Genomic DNA, 11,151 nt, shown 5'->3' on the forward strand with positions numbered 1-11,151 from the left:
CTCTCCTCCCTCACTTTCCCATCTTCCACTCACTCTCCTCCTCACTTTCCCATCTTCCACTCACTCTCCTCCCTCACTTCCCATCTTCCATTCACTCTCCTCCCTCACTTTCTCCATCTTCCACTCACTCTCCTCCCTCACTTTTCCATCTTCCACTCACTCTCCTCCCTCACTTTCCCATCTTCCACTCACTCTCCTCCCTCAGTTTCCCATCTTCCACTCATTCTTCTCCCTCACTTTCCCATCTTCCACTCACTCTCCTCCTCACTTTCCTCATCTTCCACTCACTCTCCTCCCTCACTTTCCCATCTTCCTCACTCTACTCCTCACTTTCCCATCTTCCACTCCCTCTCCTCCCTCACTTTCCCATCTTCCACTCACTCTCCTCCCTCACTTTCCCATCTTCCACTCACTCTCTCTCACTTTCCTCATCTTCCACTCACTCTCCTCCCTCACTTTCTACATCTTCCACTCACTCTCCTCCTCACTTTCCCATCTTCCACTCACTCTCCTCCCTCACTTTCCCATCTTCCACTCACTCTCCTCCCTCACTTTCCACATCTTCCACTCACTCTCCTCCTCACTTTCCCATATTCCACTCCCTCTCCTCCTCACTTTCCCATCTTCCACTCACTCTCCTCCTCACTTTCCCATCTTCCACTCACTCTCCTCCCTCACTTTCCCATCCTCCACTCACTCTCCTCCTCACTTTCCACAACTTCCACTCACTCTCCTCCTCACTTTCCCATCTTCCACTCACCCTCCTCTCTCACTTACTTCATCTTCTACTCCCTCTCCTCCTCACTTTCCCATCTTCCACTTCCTCTCCTCCCTCACTTTCTCCATCTTCCACTCACTCTCCTCCCTCACTTTCCCATCTTCCTCACTCTACTCCTCACTTTCCCATCTTCCACTCACTCTCCTCCCTCACTTTCCCATCTTCCACTCACTTTCCTCTCTCACTTTCCCATCTTCCACTCACTCTCCTCCCTCACTTTCACATCTTCCACTCACTCTCCTCCTCACTTTCTCCATCTTCCACTCACTCTCCTCCCTCACTTTCCCATCTTCCACTCACTCTCCTCCCTCACTTTGCGCATCCTCCACTCACTCTCTCTCACTCTCTCTCACTCTCCTCCCTCACTTTCTATTCTTCCACTCACTCTCGTCCCTCACTTTCTCCATCTTCCACTCACTCTCCTCCCTCACTTTCCCATCTTCCACTCACTCTCCTCCTCACTTTCCCATCTTCCACTCACTCTCCTCCCTCACTTTCCCATCTTCCACTCACTCTCCTCCCTCACATTCCCATCTTCCACTCACTCACCTCCCTCACTTTCTCCATCTTCCACTCACTCTCCTCCCTCACTTTCTCATCTTCCACTCACTCTCCACCTCACTTTCCCATCTTCCACTCACTCTCCTCCTCACTTTCTCCATCTTAAACTCACTCTCCTCCCTCACTTTCCCATCTTCCACTCACTCTCCTCCCTCACTTTCTGCATCCTCCACTCTCTCTCTCACTCTCCTCCCTCACTTTCTATTCTTCCACTCACTCTCGTCCCTCACTTTCTCCATCTTCCACTCACTCTCCTCCCTCACTTTCCCATCTTCCACTCACTCTCCTCCTCACTTTCCCATCTTCCACTCACTCTCCTCCCTCACTTCCCATCTTCCACTCATTCTTCTCCCTCACTTTCCCATCTTCCACTCACTCTCCTCCTCACTTTCCTCATCTTCCACTCACTCTCCTCCCTCACTTTCCCCATCTTCCACTCACTCACCTCTCTCACTTTCCCATCTACCACTCACTCTCTTCCCTCACTTTCCCATCTTCCTCACTCTACTCCTCACTTTCCCATCTTCCACTCCCTCTCCTCCCTCACTTTCCCATCTTCCACTCACTCTCCTCCCTCACTTTCCCATCTTCCACTCACTCTCCTCCCTCACTTTCCGCATTCTCCACTCACTCTCTCTTACTCTCCTCCCTCACTTTCCCATCTTCCACTCACTCTCCTCCTCACTTTCCTCATCTTCCACTCACTCTCCTCCCTCACTTTCCCCATCTTCCACTCACTCACCTCTCTCACTTTCCCATCTACCACTCACTCTCTTCCCTCACTTTCCCATCTTCCTCACTCTACTCCTCACTTTCCCATCTTCCACTCCCTCTCCTCCCTCACTTTCCCATCTTCCACTCACTCTCCTCCCTCACTTTCCCATCTTCCACTCACTCTCCTCCCTCACTTTCCGCATTCTCCACTCACTCTGTCTTACTCTCCTCCCTCACTTTCTATTCTTCCACTCACTCTCGTCCCTCACTTTCTCCATCTTCCACTCACTCTCCTCCCTCACTTTCCCATCTTCCACTCACTCTCCTCCTCACTTTCCCATCTTCCACTCACTCTCCTCCCTCACTTTCCCATCTTCCACTCACTCTCCTCCCTCATTTTCCCATCTTCCACTCACTCTCCTCCTCACTTTCCTCATCTTCCACTTCCTTTCCTCCCTCACTTTCTCCATCTTCCACTCACTCTTCTCCCTCACTTTCCCATCTTCCACTCACTCTCCTCCTCTTTCCCATCCTCCACTCACTCTCCTCCCTCACTTTCCCATCTTCCACTCACTCTCCTCCCTCACTTTCTCCATCTTCCACTCACTCTTCTCCCTCACTTTCCCATCTTCCACTCACTCTCCTCCTCTTTCCCATCTTCCACTCACTCTCCTCCCTCACTTTCCCATCTTCCACTCACTCTCCTCCCTCACTTTCTCCATCTTCCACTCACTCTCCTCCTTCACTTTCTCCATCTTCCACTCACTCTTCTCTCTCACTTTCCCATCTTCCACTCACTGTCCTCCCTCACTTTCTCCATCTTCCACTCACTCTTCTCCCTCACTTTCCGCATCCTCCACTCACTCTCTCACTTTCCTCATCTTCCCCTCACTCTCCTCCCTCACTTTCCATTCTTCCACTCACCCTCCTCTCTCACTTTCTCCATCTTCCACTCCCTCTCCTCCTCACTTTCCCATCTTCCACTCCCTCTAATCCCTCACTTTCCCATCTTCCACTCACTCTCCTCCTCACTTTCCCATCTATCACTCACTCACCTCCCTCACTTTCCCCATCTTCCACTCACTCTCCCTCACTTTCCCATCTGCCACTCACTCTCCTCCCTCACTTTCCCATCTTCCACTCACTCTCCTCCCTCACTTTCCCATCTTCCACTCACTCTCCTCCCTCACTTTCCCATCTTCCACTCACTCTCCTCCCTCACTTTCCACATCTTCCACTCACTCTCCTCCTCATTTTCCCCATCTTTCACTTTTCCCCTTAAAACTCCCTTCTCTGATTCACTCTCTCCATCTCCATCTCCCCTCTCACCAATCCTACGCTTCTCTCTGCCTTTCTTTCCTGTCTAACTCTCCCACTCTCCTAACTGCGCCCCCCACTCACTCTTGCACTAACATTCACCCTATCCCACACACTCAACCCTCCCTCTCTTTCTTCCTCTTTTGCACATTGGCCATTGGGTGTGGTCTTTCATTGATTCAATTGTGGTTCTTGGATTTACTGGACATGCCCGCAAGAAAACAAATTTCAGGGTTGAATATTGTGACATGTTCTTTGAATGTTACCCCACTTGCTATCTCTCCAACTAACTCACCCATCCCACTCAGTTTCACCCTTCCCCTCCTACAAACTCTCCTTCTTTCTTTCCCTGTCACTACCTTCCCTCTCTCTTTCACTAACTCACCATCCTTGCCTTCCTCAGATTAATTCCCCCAATCTCCAAAAGTAACTCCCCCCTTCCTCCCTCTCACCAACTCCTCCTCCCACTCTCCCCTCTCTCTTTACTCACACGTCTCTCTCTTTCTAACTCCCCTGCCTCTCTCACTAATTCCACCCGTCTCTCTCGCTAACTCCCTCCTCCCTCTCACTCTAACTGCCTCTGTCACTCTCAGTAACACCCCATCCCTCTCTCTCTCTCTCACTAACTCTACATCCCTCACTCTCAGTAACTCCCCATCCCTTACTCTCACTAATTCCCCATCCCTATCTCCCTCACTAACTCCCCATCTTTCTCTCTCACCAGCTCCTCAGCCCTCACTCTCTCTCAATTACTCCTCATCCCTCTCTCTCACTAACTCCCCACCCCTCTCTCTCAGTAACACCCCATCCTCTCTCTCTGCAAGAGAGAGGGAGGGAGTTAGTGACAGAGGGAGGGAGGATGAATAATTGAGAGGGGAGTTAGTGAGGGAGGGGGGAGGGTGAATTAGCTAGTGAGAGAGGGAGAGAGGGAGTTAGTGAGACAAAGGGGGTGAGTTAGTGAGAGAGAGACAGGGAGAGAGTGTGAGAGAGGGATGGAGGGGAGACTGAGATAGAGAGGGGGAGTTAGTGAGAGGGAGGGCAGGGAGAGAGAAAGAGAGTGGATGCAGGGATTTGTGAGAGAGGAAGAGAGAGGGGTGAAGCCAGTGAGAGACAGCAGGAGGGAGGGGGGGTATTAGAGAGTGAGTGAAAGGGAAGGAGAGTGAGAAAGAGATGGAGGGTGGGAGAATTAGTGAGGAGGAGTGAGAGAAAGAGAGGGGGAGTGAAAGACAAATAGAGAGAGGGGAGGGAGGTTAGTAAGGGGGAGGAGTTAGTGAGAAAGAGGGAGGGAGGAGGTAGTGAGAGAGTGTGAGGGAGGGGAAGTTGGTGAGAGAGTGAGGGATGGGGATTTTGTGAGAAAGAGAGAGTGGGAAGTTGGTGTGTGAGAGAGAGAAGGAAGGTGAGTTAGTGAGAGAGAGAGAGGCGAGGGGGAGTTATTGAGAGAGAGGGGAAGGGGAGTTAGCAAGAGAGAGAGGGAGAAAGGGGGAATGAGAGAGGAGGAGAGAGGGTGTGGAATTTTGTGAGAGGGAGTGAGAGAAAAAGAAAGGATGGTGTGGTGCTTTGAGAGAGAAGAGGTGAGTGAGAGACAAATAGAAAGAGTGAGGGAGGTAGAGCTAGTGAGAGAAAGAGATGGGCAGTTATTGAGGGGGTGGAGAGAAAGGAAACAGGTTTGTTCCTCTCTCTCTCTCTACCTCCCAATAACTCTCCCTCTCTCTGTCACCCTCCCCCCTCACACTAACCCCCTCCCTCTCTCCCCACTGGCTCCCCTCTCTCACTCTCTCCCCTTCCCTCTCTCACTCTCTCCTTCCCTCTCTCTCTAACTCCCCTCCTTCTCCATCACTAACCTCCCTCCTTCTCTCTCCACTAACTCCCCCCTCACTATCTCCTCCTTCCTCTCTTTGTTGCTAAATCCCCCTCTTCTCTCTCACTAAGTCTCCCTCCCTCTCTCTCTCCCCAACTTGTTTCTCATTCTCTCCTACCCTTTTATCTCTCCCCTCCTCTTTCTCACATACTCTTTCCCTCTCTGCCTTTCTCCTCTCTACCCATTTCTTTCACCCTCACTTACGTCTTTACCTGTTCTATCTCTCTCTCCACCTCTCTTCTCTGCCCTTCCCATTTTTCTCTTTGTCGCTCCCCCTCCGTCTCTCTCTGTCTTTCTCCTCTGCACATCTCCGCCTGCCCTTCTCCCTCATCCTCATCTGTTTTCCTCTTCTACCTCCCCCTCACTCATTACCCCGTCATTCTCCCAAACATTACCCCTCTCCTACCCAGTCCTCCTTTCCTTCTTATTCTACTGCTCTACCTCTCCATCACGATCCCACCCTCCCTCATTCTCCCCTCTCTCCCTCAAATTCCCAACCTCAATCTCCCCTTCTCCTTCTCACTCAGCCCTCTCCCTTTCACCGTCACCTTTCCCCTTCTCTCCCCCTCAATCTCCTCCTTAATTGTTCATCCATCATTGACGTCGATGAGGACCTCGACACCATTATGATGGTGTCGAGACTAGTGCGTGATTTGGATTTAAGTGAGGGAGAGCTGCGCAGCGTCAGCCTCACTCTCTCTTCCCAATTCCCATCTGGGTCCAGTGGCAAGACACAGTCTAGACGGCTGGAGATGGGACTAGGCGCAGTGGATGACCAGGACATCTTACTCCTTACTCTCCCACTCACTCCCCCTCTCTCTCACATCCATTCTCCCTCTCTGCAGCTTATTCTCCCCTTCACTCCCGTTCATTCTCCCCCTCATACTCTCCCTCTCTCCCGTTCATTCTCCCCCTCCCTCTCTCCTGTTCATTCTCCCCCCCTCACCCCCCCTCCCATTCCCTCACTCCCCCCTGCTCCATTCACTCTCCCCCTTCCCCCGGACTGAGCCTGTTACCGGGGCACACACTCCCGTGGTGCCCTTGAGTATGCTAACATGAAGTTTTTGTTTCTTTGGCTGGACATAGTCAAGGGGATTTACTCTCTGGTGTGCCCTGTCTGTCACAGGAGGCATTTTGTGAGACAGAGGGACTGAGAGACAGCAGAAAGCCTGTAAACGTTATCTCCTCCGTGCCTCTACTGGCGGATAACCACCGTCAACTAGATATCACAGCAGCCTCCATCTGAACAACACATAACAAAACCCTGCCACAACGCTCTCCATGTTTCATAAAAAGCTGCCGAGCCTTGAAAGGAGATTCTTTCAGAGGTCGGGGCTGGACGGGCTTAAGGTTAGAGAGACAGGAAGGGGTGTAGGAGCTGGAGGAGGTTACAGAGATGGTGAGGGGGTGAGGGGTATAGGGGAGAGAGGGGGGTTACTGAGATGGGGAGGGTAGGGGAGAGAGGGGGTTACAGAGACAGGGAGGGGGTGAGGGGAATAGGGGAGAGTGGGGGTTACAGAGATGGGGAGGGTGTAGAGGTGAGGGGGGTTACAGAGACAGGGAGGGGTGTAGGAGCTGGAGGGGGTAATAGAGGGGGTGAGAGGTATAGGAGAGAGTGGGGGTTACAGAGATGGGGAGGGTGTAGAGGTGAGGGGGGTTACAGAGACAGGGAGGGGTGTAGGAGCTGGAGAGGGTTACAGAGATAGTGAGGGGGTGAGGGGTATGGGGAGAGAGAGAGTTACAGAGATGGGGAGGGTGTAAGGGAGAGTGGGGGTTACAGAGACGGGAAGGGTGTAGAGGAGAGTGGGGGTTACAGAGACGGGAAGGGTGTAGAGGAGAGTGGAGGTTACAGAGACGGGGAGGGGTGTAGAAGCTGGAGGGGGTTACAAAGATGGTGAGGGGTGTAGAGGCTGGACTGGGTTACAGAGACAGGGAGCCCAGAGGAGGTTAAAGAGACTTGAGGAGTTACAGAGGCAGAGAGGGGAATAGGGGCCACAGGAGGTCACAGAGACAGGGAAGGGTTTTAGGTGAGGCAGGGGATTCACAATGACGGAGAGGGGTTTACAGAGACAGGAGGAATGTAAGGGAGGGAGGGGTTAGAGAGACAGGGAGGGGAGTAGGGGCTGCAGAGTGTCACAGAAACATGAAGGACTGTTAGGGAATGGAGGGGGCTTTAGAGATGAGGAGGGGTGTATTGATAAGGGGGGGGTTGTAGAGACCAGAGGGGGTTCAAGGCTCTGGACAAGGACTCTAAAATGTCAACGTTGTTACACTGAAAGCTGGAGAGAGTTGGCAAATGCAGGGTCAACGGGCTTTCGATGGGATACGGGGATCGGGAGGGGCTCGAGTTTACAGGATAAGCAGAGGGGAGGGGTGGGAGAATTGCGCCGAAAACTCCGTCTACCGTCCGAGCGAGAGGGAGGAGGAAGTGACACGCCCAGCTGGTGGAGGCAATAAGCCACTCGCCTTCTCTGCTGAGAAAGCCCTCAGCTCTCCTCCAACTTCCCAACCAAAACCTCAAACACTCTCGATGGCATCTCTAGTCGGGACAGCTCGACCTGAGCCTCACAGCAACCCCCCCCCACCCCGCCCTCAACTCTCTCTCGTTTCTCCACCCCCACTGAATGCTCCGAAATTTGCGGGCTGGCTTTCTGTTGTTTTCTGCCTCCAGTGGGATCTTACTGTGCACCCTCTGACAGCCCTTTCCTCAGGGGGGCGGAGGGAGTGGAAGCCACTGGGAGAGGGGAAACATAGTTAAAGGCTTTGAGTGAGGGCTCGTGGCGAAGGGAGTGAGCCAGCATAATGGGGAGGCACTGGGAGAGTAGAGTGTGAGATGGTGGTGGGGGGGTAAGAGAAATTTATTGGCAGAGGAGGAGCAGTGGAGGGGTGGGCTAGATTTCACCACCACCGGACCCTAACCACCCATCACCCCTTCCAACTCCGAGCTCACGGATTCCTGGCAGAGAAGGGGAGAATCTGACCCCCCCCACCCCGAACAAGCCCCCACCTACCCAACCCGGCCTGGTACGCACGGTTATAGAAAAGGTGACGGAAATCGAGATGGGACCAACTCATTTCAGGCTGCCCAGAGGCGGGTGGCAGGGAGGGGGTGCACACCGAGATCAGAAACCATGCAGATAACAATCTCTCAAAAGGAACCAACCTTGTAGAAGCGAGTCACCAGAGAGAGAGTAGATATGTATTTATAAAACAGGATCCTTGCGCAGGACGCAGCGATAGTCCACTATCTCCTATCTCTTGGTCCGTAGAACGATATCAGGCAGGCGGGAGCGGGTGATTAGAGCCACTGATATGTGGGTGATAGTTTTATGCTGGCTGGATCACAGTCAGAAAGGGGAGGTGGGGGGGTTGGTTAGTGAGAGCAGGAGGGGTGGGGAGGGGGGGAGGAGGGAGATTCACAGAGAGAGAGAGAGAGAGAGAGAGAGAGAGCGCGCCCATGAAGGGCTGTCCCATTGACGCTCCGCCTCTTAGACAGCTAACAGTCTGAAGCCTCGCCCGTCCCAGAGAGCAGGGGTGGTGGGAAGGCGGCAGGCTCAAGCCTCCAGCTCGAGGAAGTGAGGGTGGGGGGTCTATCTCCCAGGTCTTGGCGGGTCCCAGTAGAGTCGAGGGGGGTTGGGGTGGTTTCCCCGGCCCTGATCTGACCGTGACACAGACACAAATGCAGCTTTTGGTCACCGTGCTGTAGGAAAGATGTTACTAAATTGGAAAGAATGCAGGAAAAAAGATTACCGGCATGAAGCAAGGACTTACAGAACATCGGACAGTACAGCACAGTACAGGCCCTTCGGCCCACGATGTTGTGCCTACTCCAAGATCAATCTAAACCTTCCCTCCCACATAGCCCCCACTTTTTCTATCATCCATCTGTCTATCTAAGAGTTTTGTAAACGTCCCTAACGTACCTGCCTCTACCACCACCTCTGGCAGGGCGTTCCATGGACCCACCACTTTCTGTGTAAAGAGACCTAGCTCTGACTTTTCCCCGAAACATTCCTCCTCTCAGTGGATTTCCTCTGGTCTTGGCTGCTGCCGTCCCAGATAAAAGACGCTGGCTGTCTACTCTATCTCTGCCTCTCATAATCTTATACACCTCTGTCAAGTCGCCTCTCATCCTCTGTCACTCCAAAGAGAAAAGCCTTTCCTCTGAAGACGTGCCCTCTAATCCGGGTAAATCTCCTCTGCAGCTTCTCGTTACTGAACCGACTAATTGAAGGTATCAAGAACCGAACAGTTGAAGGGAAGCAGCTGTTCTTGAACAAAACAAACATCGAGCAGTTCAGGCCCTTCAGCCCATGTTAATGCACTGACCCTTTAACCCACTCTAAAATCAATCTAACCCTTCCCTCCTATTTAGCCCTCCATTTTTCTTTCACCCACGTGCCATACCTAATGTATCACCACCACCTCTGTGTGGAAAAGCCTACCTCTAACAAACCCCCGAAACTTTCCTCCTCTCAGCTTAAACAGATATCCTCTGGTATTGGCTGTTGCTGCCCTGGGAAAGAGATGCAGCCTGTCCACGCTGCCTATGCCTCTCATCACCTTGCATACCTCTGCCAAGTCGGCACTCATCTCCTTTGTTCTAAAGAGGAAAGGCCTGGCTAGCTGATCCTATCCCCACTTCACTAAAACAAGCTATCTGGTCAAAGTCATATTGCAGCAACATGGGAGAGACCCATATTTACAGCATGGCTACATGAGCACTCAGAAGCCAGGGCTCCTCACCTCCCAACTCCCCTAAGCCAATAACCTGTCTACAAGGCATGACAGCATGGACTAACTCCACCCAGGCAAGCAGGCAGTCTTTCATCACATTCCTAAGTCGTAGATGGGAGAGACATGACGCAGCGGATGTGGAGTGCATGGACTAACTCCACCAAGGCAACTGGGAAAGTGTTCCATCACACTCTTGACTTGTAGATGGGGCAGAGGTAATGTGTCCTGTCACACTCCTGAACTTTTAGATGGGGCAGAGGTAAAGTGTCCTGTCACACTCCTGATTTATAGATGGGGCAGAGGTAATGTGGCGGATGTGGAGTGCGTGGACTAACTTCACCCAGGGAAGTGGAGAGTGTCCCATCACATTCCTGACTTGTAGAGGAAGGGGAGGGGGAAGATAATAATGCGGATGTGAAGTGCCTGGACTAACTTCGCCCAGGCAAGTGGGCAGAGTTCCTTCACACTCCTGACTCGAGCATTATTGACGGGTTATTTGCCTCCTCAGGTTCCCTGGCCTCTGAGCTGCTTGTGTAACCAAGCTGGTGGATAAGGTCTCTCCTATATGATGGCAATATAACACTAACCAGGTGGAGCTGAGGCATTTTCACCCTGTAGTTTCCCCTATCTCCCCACATCACTAAAACAAGTGATGTGGGGAGATAGGGGAAACTACAGGACGAAAATGCCTCAGCTCCACCTGGAACAGAATATAGAGTCATTTCGCATGGGAACAGGCCCCTTGGCCCAACTCGTCCATGCTGCCCGGTCAGTAATTCCCATCTGTTCGCAGCTGGCCCGCAGCACTCGTCTCCTCTCATCTCCGTGTACGTATCTAGATGGCCTTTTCTGTGCACATCTCAACCACTATTTCTGGCGGCTCATTCCAAATACGCGCCACCCTTGCCTGTGAAGAAGCTTCCCCTGATGTCCCTTTTAAATCTCACTGATACCCTCTTTCACCCTGGGAAAAAGACTATCTGCTTTTCCTCTTAATTTAACCCCTGCCCCCCCCATGAGCTTATATACCTCTATCAGGTCGCTCCTAAGGGCCGCACGGTGGCATAGTGGCTAGCACAACACTTTACAATGAAGGTGACCTGGGTTCAATTCCCACAACTGCCAGTAAGGACCTTGTAGGTTCTCCCCGTGACTGTGTGGGTGTTCCCCGGTGCTCCAGGTCCAA

General features: G+C 52.4%; 1 protein-coding gene across 3 annotated transcripts in view; it reads right to left on the reverse strand.

Annotated features, from left to right (window-relative positions):
- Window positions 1-8,620, reverse strand: part of LOC140189856 (GATA-binding factor 2-like) — a 56,185-nt gene extending 47,565 nt beyond the window's left edge. For 2 of the 3 annotated variants that reach the window (XM_072246176.1, XM_072246178.1), the window contains exon 1: window positions 8,392-8,618. The gene's annotated coding sequence lies outside the window, so the exon portion shown is untranslated. Of the gene's footprint in view, window positions 1-8,391 lie in introns of all 3 variants that reach the window. The other variant, XM_072246179.1, reaches the window with a different exon arrangement.
- Window positions 8,621-11,151: the final 2,531 nt, after the last annotated feature.

The sequence above is a fragment of the Mobula birostris genome, chromosome 29, assembly GCF_030028105.1.
Source record: "Mobula birostris isolate sMobBir1 chromosome 29, sMobBir1.hap1, whole genome shotgun sequence".
Taxonomy (NCBI): Eukaryota; Metazoa; Chordata; class Chondrichthyes; order Myliobatiformes; family Myliobatidae; genus Mobula; species Mobula birostris.